Consider the following 13,059-nt stretch of genomic DNA (forward strand, 5'->3'; position numbering starts at 1 on the left):
CCTCTATACTTTTCTCTCCTTCCCTCTCCACACATGAAGTTTATAAAATACTTTGTTTAGCTATTCCAGGAAACTCCTTTTTTTTCATACAAACTAAGAACTTACAAATCCCTCTCTCACTTATGTCTATCTTTCCTTTCTATTGCTGGCAGCTGGGGACATTTCCCCAAACCCTGGCCCTTACCCCATCCCAGTTATATCACGGCCACGAGATCCTTCTCTTCGGTGCAAATTCCAACAGTACAGAACTCTTATTCTTCACCCAAAACCCCAGTTCATCTTTCCTGTGCTCTCTGGAATGCCAGATCTGTTTGCAACAAACTCATCACTGCTATACACGACCATTTCATTGCAAATTCCTTTAACCTACTTGCGCTTACTGAAACTTGGCTCTCTCCTACCGACACTGCTTCACCTGCTGCCATGTCTTATGGGGGCCTACACCTTACTCATACTCCCAGACCTGGTAACAGACCTGAAGGTGGGGTAGGTTTGCTTCTCTCTCCCCGCTGTACTTTTAAAGTTCTTCCACCTGTTCCTTCCCTATCATTCTCCTCATTTGAGGCTCACGGCATTATGCTCTTTTCTCCTGTTTCACTCTGCATTGCTGTTATATATCGACCACCAGGACCAACTGCACAATTTCTGGACAACTTTGCAGCCTGGCTTCCTTACTTTCTTTCATCTAACATCCCATCCATCATATTAGTTGACTTTAATATACCCGTTAACAACATTAACAACCCTTCTGTCTCTAGAGATTCTTTCACTAACCTCCTCCCTAGGCTTATCTTTGTGCTCAGACTCCCCCCTCTCACTCCAATGGTAATGCTCTGGATCTCATATTTACTAGTGATGGGCGAATTTATTCCCCAGGCATGAATTTGCGGCAAATTCCCGTGATTTGGCGCCAGCGAATAAATTTGCGAAAAATTCAACAGCGTAAAAAAAAAAATGTTTAGCAAATTTTTCACTGGAAATTCGCACACTTTTCGGCAAAACGCCCCAAATTCGCCCATCACTAATATTTACCAGACTCTGTTCAACCACCAATTTTACTAACTCACCATTTCCCCTCTCTGATCACAATATGCTCACATTTCAACTCTCACTAACTCCCTCCTCACCCCCTGCTATTCCCCAAACACGTACTTACCGTGACTTGCAAGCTGTAGACGTGTCACATCTCTCTTCTTCCTTTGACTCTCTTCACTCTAATATCTCAGCCATCTCATGTCCTAATGTGGCTACCTCTGTCTACTATAGAACTCTCACCACTGCCCTCAATGAGCTTGCTCCTACAAAAACTAAACGTGCTAGACCCAAACCACTTCAACCTTGGCATACTGCTCATACAAAAGCGCTCCAAAGAAACTCACATGCACTTGAGCAAATCCCGCTCAGAAGCAGACTTTAGGAGCTACAAATCTGCCCTGCGCTCCTATAACACCAGCCTCTTCCAAGCCAAACAAACATACTTTACTTCACTCATTAACTCCCTTTCTAAAAAACCAGCACAACTTTTCTCCACCTTTAACACTCTCCTTTCCCCTTCTCCACCCCCTCCATGCACATCTGTCTCTGCTCAAGATATTGCTGAGCACTTCAAAAACAAAATTGACACTATCAGAAGGGACATTACACTACTCAACCCCCCTAGACTCCCACCACCCTCCCTCCACACTCCCCAGTCTCTCCTGTGCTCCTTCACCCCTGTCACTGATGAGGAAGTCTCAAAGCTTCTGGCCTCTTCTCACCTTACCACCTGCCCGCTTGATCCAATTCCCTCAAAACTTCTCCGCAATACCAATCCTTGTCTAATCAAAGCCTTAACTCACCTATTTGATCTTTCGCTCTCAACTGGACTGTTTCCTTCTCAAATAAAACATGCTCTTGTCACCCCCATTATGAAAAAACCCTCTCTTGATCCCTCCAATCCTACAACCTCCGACCTATCTCTCTGCTACCTTTCATCTCTAAACTACTTGAGCGCCTAGTCTACAACCGACTAACCTCATTCCTCTCTGACAATAACCTGCAAGACCCCCTACAATCTGGTTTGAAGCCACAACACTCCACTGAAACTGCCCTGACCCGACTAACTAATTACCTTTTAACTGCTAAAGCCAGCAATCATTTCTCACTACTAATACTGCTTGATCTCTCAGCTGCATTTGACACTGTAGATCACCCTCTCCTCCTCCAGTCCCTCAATTCGCTTGGCCCTTCTGACACAGCCCTGTCCTGGCTCTCTTTTTACATCACCAATCGTTCCTTCAGTGTCTCCTACAATGGAGAAGCATCTTCTCTCCTACCTCTTTCTGTTGGGCTTCCTCAAGGCTCTGTCCTGGGACCCTTACTATTCTCCCTCTATACTTCCTCCCTCTGCAAATTAATCAACTCATATGGTTTCCACTGCCACCTCTATGTTGACGATACTCAGATCTATCTCTCATCTCCTGATCTCAACCCAGAACTCCTAGCTCGCATTTCCTCCTGCCTGTCCGCTATCTCTACCTGGATGTCGCAACACTACCTTAAATTAAACCTCTCTAAAACCGAAATGGTTCTCTTTCCTCCAACTAACACCAGAAACATCCTGGAAGTATCCATCATAGTTAACAATTTCACCGCCTCTCCCCAGGCCCGGTGCCTTGGGGTTATCCTAGATTCTGCCCTGTCATTCACTCCTCATATCCAGTCACTTATTAAATCATGTCACTTCCACCTAAGAAACATATCCAAAATACGATCATTTATCACCCAAGATGCTGCCAAAATTCTTATTCACTCTCTAGTCATATCACGTCTAGACTACTGAAACTCTCTTTTAATTGGCCTACCCCTCCAGAGACTGTCACCTCTCTAGTCCATAATGAACACTACTGCGAGGCTCATACACCTCAGCAACCGCTCCTCCTCTGCCTCGCCATTCTGTCAATCCCTGCACTGACTTCCACTACCTCTCAGAATTAAATTCAAACTAATGACCCTGACATTCAAAGCACTTCATAACTCTGCCCCACCCTACATCTCTGAACTCATCTCTATTACTCAACCAACCGCTTACTAAGCTCCTCTACTGACCTGCTACTCAACTCTTCTCTCATTACCTCCTCACATGCTCACATTCAAGAGTTTACAAGGGCTGCACCCATCCTCTGGAACTCTCTCCCATGGTCTGTCTGACTTTCTACCAAACTTTCTGCTTTCATTAAATCTCTTAAAACGCACTTCACTCTGCTTAACTACCAAACGCAACGCCACATACAGTACCATATTTCTTCCCCACTCCCACACCTTGTGTATTATTCCTTTCCCTTAAGAGTGTAAGATCATTCTGCATAGGACCTTCCTCACCTTTTGTACGGGTATTGATTACTCAACTAACCACTTACTAAGCTCCTCTACTGACCTGCTACTCAACTCTTCTCTCATTACCTCCTCACATGCTCACATTCAAGAGTTTGCAAGGGCTGCACCCCTCCTCTGGAACTCTCTCCCATGGTCTGTCTGACTTTCTACCAAACTTTCTGCTTTCAAGAAATCTCTTAAAACGCACTTCACTCTGCTTAACTACCAAACGCAACGCCACATACAGTACCATATTTCTTCCCCACTCCCACACCTTGTGTATTATTCCTTTCCCTTAAGAGTGTAAGATCATTCTGCATAGGACCTTCCTCACCTTTTGTACGGGTATTGATTGTGATGTATGTAACTCCATATGTTCTATGTATATAATTTCACGTGATTTAGTTGTATAATCACATTTACTTTACAGCGCTACGCAATATGTTGGCGCTATATAAATACATGTTAATAATAATTCTGTGTTCTGTATATTGTAAGCCAGTCCCTATTGTGAATGGAATATTGCTCGTCGGTATAACCCCGGGCCGGTGCAGTTTTCTGCTGATAGGAGCGGGTTTCAGGTAAGTCTATACAATCACTTGGGGGTGCTTACATTTGGCAACCCCAAGTGTAAGATGTCTTTCCTTCTCCTTTAAGCTTTAGTTCTCCTTTAAATTGCTCGGATTTAAGCTGTTTCCAGATTCGGTTATAATAAATCTCGAAAAATGTGTTTTTTTTTAACCCAAATAACTATTTTTGAATAAAAAAATTACATTGAAAACTTTAATTTTTCATGGAACATACAACTCGACCTTTGATAAATAACCCCCTAAATGTGACTTACTATTTCAGGGGCACAACATGTCAACTTAGTACTTAAAATGGTGTTAAAACGAAATTACCTTATTGGCTTTAAGAACCTGTCCACAACTCCTATTGTGACCTGTGTTTTAAAGTATTGCAGAGTCCTGTGTAGCCCCTGATTTACCCACTAACCTAATATAGGGGCATATATATTATGATGTGTAAAAACCAGAGGGATAGTGATGGGCGAATTTATTCGGCAGGCGCGAATTTGCGCGATTTGCCACCAGCGAATAAATTCGCAAAACACCCGCGAAAATTCGCATCAAAAAAATTTTTCCGAAAAAATGGACGCCGGCGTCAAAAACGGGTGCCAGCGTCAAAAACGGGCATCGGCGTCAAATTTTTCGACGTTTCGCGAATTTCGCCCATCTCTACAGAGGGATAATACACCCCACATCACCAGGCTCCGTCATGTAAAAGACAGGGTTTTTCTTATAGTGACCTGCTGGAAGCAATGTAAAATTACAGCAGCAAAGCTGGCGTTCGTATGGCGTTTGTATGGCGTTTGTATGCCGGCTAATTTCATTTTACTCAGCATAATAAATATAACCCTAAGAAATGTTAGCTATTAACTCACCCCCTCTTCATCGGCAAATAAGCATTATAAAAGAGAAGTGTTGTCACAGAGATAATTGTCAGACAATCTTCTTACATTACATCGATTGCTGATCTCTCTTAATAGGACTAAGAATTAGCTAACCAAGCTGATTTTCCTGGAACCTCATATTCTCAGTTAACAATATATTAAAGTGATAGCCGCCATAATACAACTTCCCCTATTCCAACCCCTATTGAACTGATTGACTTAGTGGTATAGTAAACAGATGGTTAAATGTCTGAAAGGACAAACACTGGCTTAGCTCAGATTTAAATCCATAGGCATCCACTTCTTAAAAACCATCAGTTTAAAAGTGAAACGGGGGAATGTAATAAAAATCGCTAACGGAAAAACTATTCGCAATGCGAAAAGTTATGCCTTTGCGCGAACAAATTTTGCTTTGTGCGAATTTAATATAGCTTTTGCGAGCCCGGAAACTGTTTAGCGACCACTTCCGACAGTGAAAGACCGTTTGCGAATTTTATAGTTTGCGCCAATGCGCAGTCAATGTAATAAAACTTCTTACTGAAAAAGTCGTTATGTTTGCTCCAGAAGATTACGACACCTTCAAGCACTTCTTATGAGTGCGCAATTAAAATTCGCAATGCGCAATTAAAATTCGCAATGCAATAACAGTTTAAGGAACAATATTACATTGCGAGTTGTGGATTTTTAGTCTTATTGGTGCGAATTATTTTGCTCTTTGCGACTTTTATTACATTCCCCTGAAAGTGAAAGTTATTGTTGTGTAATGGCTGCATGAGGGCCTGCTAATAAAGCACTGTTATACTCTACTCATCGTCGGCTACCCAAAACATAACAAGCCACAAAAAGTCAACCAAAATTAGGGATCTAGTTATCCATAAAAATCCTGCTAAATAAATGTCTGTCCTTCGTCCTTTAAATATGATAGTACACGTCCTCAAAGGTAAATCTAAAAAAGATTTAAGAATGTGAATATCAGAGTTGGTTATGCCTCTGCGTGACTAAGAAAAAGGCACATTTTCAGAGTAATCCCTATGATATTCTAATTTTCCTACTGACATTTATAAAGACATAATCAAAGCAATCATGATCTCCATGTATATCAGAGATTTCTGTGATCCTTCACCTTCTTTCTAGTGCGCACTTTTTGCAAGTGTGAAGAGTAACAGTCGTTTTATTCTGATTAAAATGACTTCTCTGATAATGACAATTTATTCAATTACCTGCCGAAATTACATCACTGCTCATTGAGTGTTTTCAGCTGAAAACGGAAACTTACTTCTTATAACAGTCATCTGGCTTTTGGAAAATCTTCTGCTGTAGTTATAACTTTCCTAAAGCTTACATCTTTTAAATAATTACTTTAAAAGCAGCATCTTAATGTGGAATATAGCCATTTTAGCACAGTACTGTGAATTACTATTCCATCGTGCCATTTTTATGGGAAGAAGGTTACACAGTTTACACAGTTTGCCCATGAAAACTTACAGAATTAAGTTCCACAGACCCCTGAACTGGCAATGGCTACAGCTGATACAGCTTTTTAAATGAAGTAAGATCCACATGGAGGGAGAAGAAAACTTTTTTAAATTCTGTAGGCAGCAGGCCAAATAATTATTTTTCAAATTTGGATTAAATAATTCAGAATTTCTAAAATTCCCCAGTAAAGGAGAAGGAAAGGTTAAAACTAAGTAAGTTTTATTAGAAAGGTCTACATAAACACACCAGTAAATTCTCAATGTAATGCTGCTCTGAGTCCTCTGTCAGAAGAATCACCATGTTTCTTTCCTTATATTGTGTACACATGGGCTTCTGTATCAGACTCCTTTTTTCAGCTTAAACCTCCAGGGCTTGGGCTTGAGCATGTTCAGTTTGCTCATTTCCCCGTTTCTCCTCCCCCCCCCTGCTATAGTCTGGGCTCAGAGCTATGAGTGAGCAGGGAGAGACTCAGGCAGGAAGTTATGTCACAGCAAGCTAATATGGCAGCCACTATTCTAAACAAACACAGAGCTTCTAGAGCTGTCTGCTCAGGGTATGGTAAAACATTCTACAGAATAAATATAGCATTCTAGCTTGCACTATTGTGGCTAATATCTTGGCAATAAATTGGCATGGTAGTTTTCCTTCTATTTTAAACCTTCTCACACAGAGTCAAATATTAGTAAAGAACCTTCAATGGGATTTTAATAGAAAACGTTCATGATTGAAAGGCATTCTCTCTTGCAGACCTTCATTGTAGATGTTTTCAATTGCACATTTTGCTGATTTAAGTAATGAGTAAAACTATAAACTATAACAAGTAACATATACATTGAATGATTAATAGGATTTGCCAAGGAGTTTTGTGATCTATATGAAATATATGCAATTGTTATTTAGCCTACAATAAATGGAATTAATGGGCTGCATATGAGATGACCCATATCATTGCGTATTCTTGCTCAGAGGACATCAGCAGGAAATGGTCAGACTGAAGATACAATGAAAGGAAGTGCAATAGCAAAGGTTCCCCTGATAATGGTATTTTAAGACAGTAAGCAGAATCAGTAAGTCATTTGACTGTTCGTATTAGAATTATTGCCTGAATCGTAGCTTGTCAAGATAGTAAATGCAAAACATTTTTTTTGGTCTGATCCTAAGACCTTTCTCAACACCTTGAGACAACTAGCGCTCAATTTCACTTTCACTGAGGAAGACTTCCTGCCATAGCTTTAAGGCTACACTGTATTGTCCAGGTACATCAAATTCTATGAGAAAACCCAAGATGGAAGAAATGATGCAGAGGTTACAATATGAAGCCTGTGGGAGCATGCACAGTTGGGCTTATTCAGGAATCTGCTTTAACTGCACATGCTCTCCGTGAGACTGGAAGAGAAAGAGAACGGGCAGAAGATGGTGCATTTTAAGGTTTTTTAAGGGGCACTTTCTGACTAATGCACAGTGTGGGGAAGGAGGAAGAGGAGGAGGCAATGGCAGGCATTTAAGTGGGCTTTTGTTACTGGCGGGGGGTAGTTCTCCTTTAATCAACACTGACAAATCCTGGCCAAATCTGGAACTGCCAGGGGCACACTGTAAAGGAGAAGGAAAGGCTAAAAGTAAGTAAGCTTTATCAGAAAGGTCTATATAAATACACCAGTAAACACTCAAAGTAATACTGCTCCTCTGTCAAAAGAAACACCACATTTCTTTCCGTCTATTATGTACACATGGGCTTCTGTATCAGACTTCCTGTTTTCATCTTAAACCTCCAGGGCACAGGCTTGAGCATGCTCAGTTTGCTCCTCTCTCCCCCTCCCTGCTGTAATCTGAGCAAAGAGCTATATGGAGCAGGGAGAGATTCAGGCAGGAAGTGATGTCACACCAATTAAATATGGCAGCTGCTATCCTAAACAAACAGAGAGCTTCTGGAGCTTTTTACTTGGGTATGGTAAAGTATTCTACTGAATAAATATAGCGTTTTAGCTTGTAATATTGTGGCTAATATATTGGCAATAAACTCCCTTCTCCTTTAATCTGGAAAAGACTCCCCCTCCCATGTCTAAATTAGACCAATTAGGCCAATCGGGGGATTTCCAACCAGTAGGAGTTTTTCCAGAGCATAGGGGTTGTTAACCCTATGGAAGCCTAGGATTAATTTATTATTAGGATTACTTATAACTGCCTCCCAGTAACGGTTATTGCCATTCATAGAGTATATCATGTGGATGACAGTTTTCATATCCAACACCTTGAACCTTCAGACAACATGACAGGTTTTATGCTACTAATCTAATTTCCATCCACAAATATATCATTAAGGAAATTTAATTAAGAGCTCAAAATCCTCATCTTGACAAGGTCATCGGGTGTCAAACCTGACATACAAAATTATGTGTAAGGGATTGGCTTCATATGAGATATTGCAAACAGTGTAGGTGAGCCATCCCTTGTGAAAAGCATTTTCTTCTGAACTTGGGTTTAAAAAGACACTGACATCCTTCATGAAGTCATTAGGACGTCTTACTCAGGACCTGATTTCCTGGCCATTACATTTGTACAGATGTGTATGCCCAATACACTCAGCTGCATTTCTGTTATTGGCAAAAGTAGGCTACAAGCCAGATCCTTATTGAGTCAGGCCTAGAAGTGAAAAAATAATCATCCCCAGCATTGACATATTTTACATAACATATTTAACCTGTATGATAATGTGTACCAACACATTTGTGATGAACTTGGTACTGCTTTAAGGAATGCGGTGCATGATTTCCTGCTTTCCTGTAGGGTTATAGAAAGAATCACGTATCACTGGATTTATTTTATCTTAGTGTACTTATCTGCAAAAGGTTAGACATTCTGAGTAAACTATGAATTGTAAATGCTTTATGTCCCATAGTTCATAAGTTAGCTTCCGTTTTATTTTGTCATCTAAATTGCATAAAGGAAGGTCAGCTTGTGAAACAGTAAAGCATTTTTCCCATTGTGGTTTAAGTCATTGGAATTCTTATTCCACATGGGCATAGTTTATTAAGTCTATATAGTCATGTGTAGGTATGGCATTTCTGTCTAACTGGAGGTCCATGAACCAGATCTGATACAACCCCAAACTCGCAATCTGTGGTGAGTATTTTGTTAGCAGGAGTCTATTATACAGGGGGATTATCTGTGCATGGGAATCTAATTATCTACCTTGCAAGGACCAAACACTGAGTAGTTTTCATTTACCTGATGGAGCAGTTTAGCTTAAAAGATAACGAAAAAACATAGGGCAGATTTACTAAAGGGTGAAGTGACCGTCGCTAGCGAAAATTCGCCAGAAATCCCATTAACAGGGACATAGGCAATTTACTAACACACACAGAGGACAATTCGCTAGCAAACGTGATTGTCGCTAGCGTAGTTTCATGCTCATCAGGCTCATTTTCAGACGAACGATCGTTACTCTGCAAATTCACTAAAGTGCGAATTTTACAAAACATTACCTCTTTCACCAGCGTTTCCTTTTCCACCTTAGACCTGGTGAACTGATAAGATGAAGCTAAATCCTCCTCAATCTTATGTCAGTGACATCATATCCTGTATGCCGAAAAGTCATAAAAAAGAAATGTTGGTGTTTTTTTTTATATTTTAAAGCCAGATTGTCTTTAAAAGTTGTAAAAATTGAAACTTTTGGTTTTAACATTTTTTTTAAACCATTTTAGGGTGGGCTCATGTCTAGGGCATTAGAGAATCTCTTTTGTCTTTATTTTGCTTCCTTGAACATTTGTAATTATAAGTGGCCGCTTCAAGCATTTGCACCAACATCTCTAATAAAGACATACATATATAAGAGCTACATGTACCCGCCCTATTCAAATTGACCTAAGTGCAAGTGTACTAACGAAGTTTCGCTAGGCAGAAACGAACTTTAGTGAAAGTTCGCTATGAAATGCTCATGCTGATGAATAAATGCTAGCAAAACCTCATCAGCGTTCAGACTAAGCTTTGTATTTTAGTGAATTAGCTTATTGGTAGCGAATTTGAGCTTGGCAAAGTGGCACAAAGTGTTGTGGAGCCTTCGCAGGCAAAAATTTGCCCTTTAATGAATTTGTCCCATAGTGTTTTTGTGATTCTATGCTTTGAACTTATGTTGAACAGAAGGTTTTTTCATGTTCTACCAGTCATGGGCTCCAACTGTACAGGGAACATGCTTTTCCACAAATTTTTAAATACTCAGTTGACATTTCCCTGACGTGAGGTGTGCATGTTCCTCAATTTTTACCACAAAAAAGTTCAGTTTTTCAAGTTTAATAGCCAGTGAGTGACACTACCTTGAGTTGTACAGTCTGTTATCCACGAAAAATCTCAATTTCATTCTCATTTAAGAAAGCACACTTCTATTAAGTGCATAACCTTGCATTGATCAACGTTAAAACTCATTTGCCAATTTGCTGCCCAGTTTTCCAATTTAGTCAAATTGCTCTGCAACATCATGCACTATGAAGAATTTGCAGCCGCTATTGTTATATATCTGGAGCTGCTATGAACAACAGTTCCTCAACAGAAAAAAAAATGAAACTCTTCATAGACATACTGACCAACTAGGGTTTTAAAGTTTCCTGATTTCTTAATTTAGGCCTTAACCTAAAAATTCTTAAAATGACTAAATTAAACAATTACTAGACACGCAAATACATGGTGCTCAGTTTAATTACAAATTGACCTCCATTGTGCATGCTACATCCTTTAAGGTCATTATTTGGTTGGATGGTGAAAATAAGTGAAGGGAACATTTATCAATGATATATTTCTATGTAATGAATCACTAGAGTTTTAATATTTGACATTCATTAAATATTATATTTGACTGTAGGAAACATTCCTATTCTTATTGAGCAAGCATGACAGTTATCAACCTTCATTTCATTCGCTAGTGTTCCTACCACTCTTGTTGTACTCCTCAAGGCATCAAGATTTTTTTGTTCATTATGCTGCAACTGTTAGATTTGTTATATAATGGCCTTCCCTTGACATTATCTTATTTAATAAAGATGTTCTTTCTATATACTGCTTAGGAATAACTTTATTGAATTATATTAATAGGGAACATTATGTTTCACATGTACACTGACATAGAACCAGTTGTACTGAATTTGCCTTATTGAAATGCCACTGCAAATATTTCAGTTTTACAAGCTATTTTTTCACTGAATCTAAATCATAAATGCAATGAGACTCCATGGGGCCGATTCACCAAGGGTCAAATATCGAGGGTTAATTAACCCTCGATATTCGACTGGGAATTAAAATCCTTCGACTTCGAATATCGAAGTCGAAGGATTTTAGCACAAATAGTTTGATCGTTCGATCGAAGGAATAATCCTTCAATCGAACGATTAAATCCTTCAAATCGAACGATTCGAAGGATTTTAATCCAACTATCGAAGGATTATCCTTCGACCAAAAAAACTTAGGCAAGCTTTTGGGGACCTTCCCCATAGGCTAACATTGAGTTCTAGATGGCGAACTAGGGGGTCGAAGTTTTTTCTTAAAGAGACAGTACTTCGACTATCGAATAGTCGAATAGTCGAATGATTTTTAGTTCGAATCCTTCGATTCGAAGTCGTAGTCGAAGTCGAAGGTCGAAGTAGCCCATTCGATGGTCGAAGTAGCCCAAAAAACACTTTGAAATTCAAGTTTTTTTACTTCGAATCCTTCACTCGAAGTTAGTGAATTGGCCCCCATATGTTTGCTATGCAATGACCAAATCTGAATATTTAGATTGCAAGCATGTCCAACAGTTCCTTTTGGACTATAGGTTGGCCACTCATAATGTATTTACATTACATATAATTAGAAAAATAAAGTAATTTCAAGTTGCTCCCAATGATAGAGTGCACAGGGTTAGTTTATAGATGTGGTCATAGTTTCAATATACATGTCCGAATGGCTTCACATCTGTCAAAATAATGCATATGTCCAATTTTTTTTAGTTGCAAGTGCTTTGCACCAACTGTGGGAACCTTTTGAGGTGGCGGTAGCTCCAGGGTTCACTGCTCAATAGGTGCCCTGCACTCAAATCAGAACAGGAGTCAAAACAGACAGAGAAGTGCCAAGCACAACTATAGGTAAGTGCAAGGGGTGCCTTTAATGAATGGGATTTTTCATGCAACAACTGCAGCAATTTTAGCTTTACCACAACTGCACTTGTGTTCATAAATGACCCTTAGTATACTCATCTAGTCATCCCTAGGGTGGTAATGCAGGACAGCATAGCCTTTTAGAGGGGTAATTTAAGGGCATGAGCCAATTACATTGTGTATACATTTTGTTATTTATTTTCAGAACTTAACAGGTGCAGAGCAGGTCCAGATTAAGTGATAAACAATTGGGCAACACTTGGACAACAGTGTCCATATGTAAATAAAAGCATTTACTCATCATAAGCAATAAGATATTTGCTATATCTATATATTATAACAGGTGATCAGCAAATACTACCTGTTTATTGGTGCTATAGGGGATTTTGACCTGAAGCAAACTGATCACTTGTTATTTGATAACCCCCTAAACCATTAAATCGTTAAAGACAATGGTAATTGCATGTTTACAGACGATTATACATTTACAGTCCCACATAAATGCTAAACAGAGCAGAACTGTAATATGTGCTGAGAAAATATAGGCAGCAGTATCACATGACTCAAAGTTCACAATAATCAACTCTATAATCTTTGGTAAGTTGCAGTTTTTAGTCCCCCTAAACTTTAAAGTCATTGTTTCGATGACATAGGAGC

This window comes from Xenopus laevis, chromosome 1L (genome assembly GCF_017654675.1).
Source record: "Xenopus laevis strain J_2021 chromosome 1L, Xenopus_laevis_v10.1, whole genome shotgun sequence".
Lineage (NCBI taxonomy): Eukaryota > Metazoa > Chordata > Amphibia > Anura > Pipidae > Xenopus > Xenopus laevis.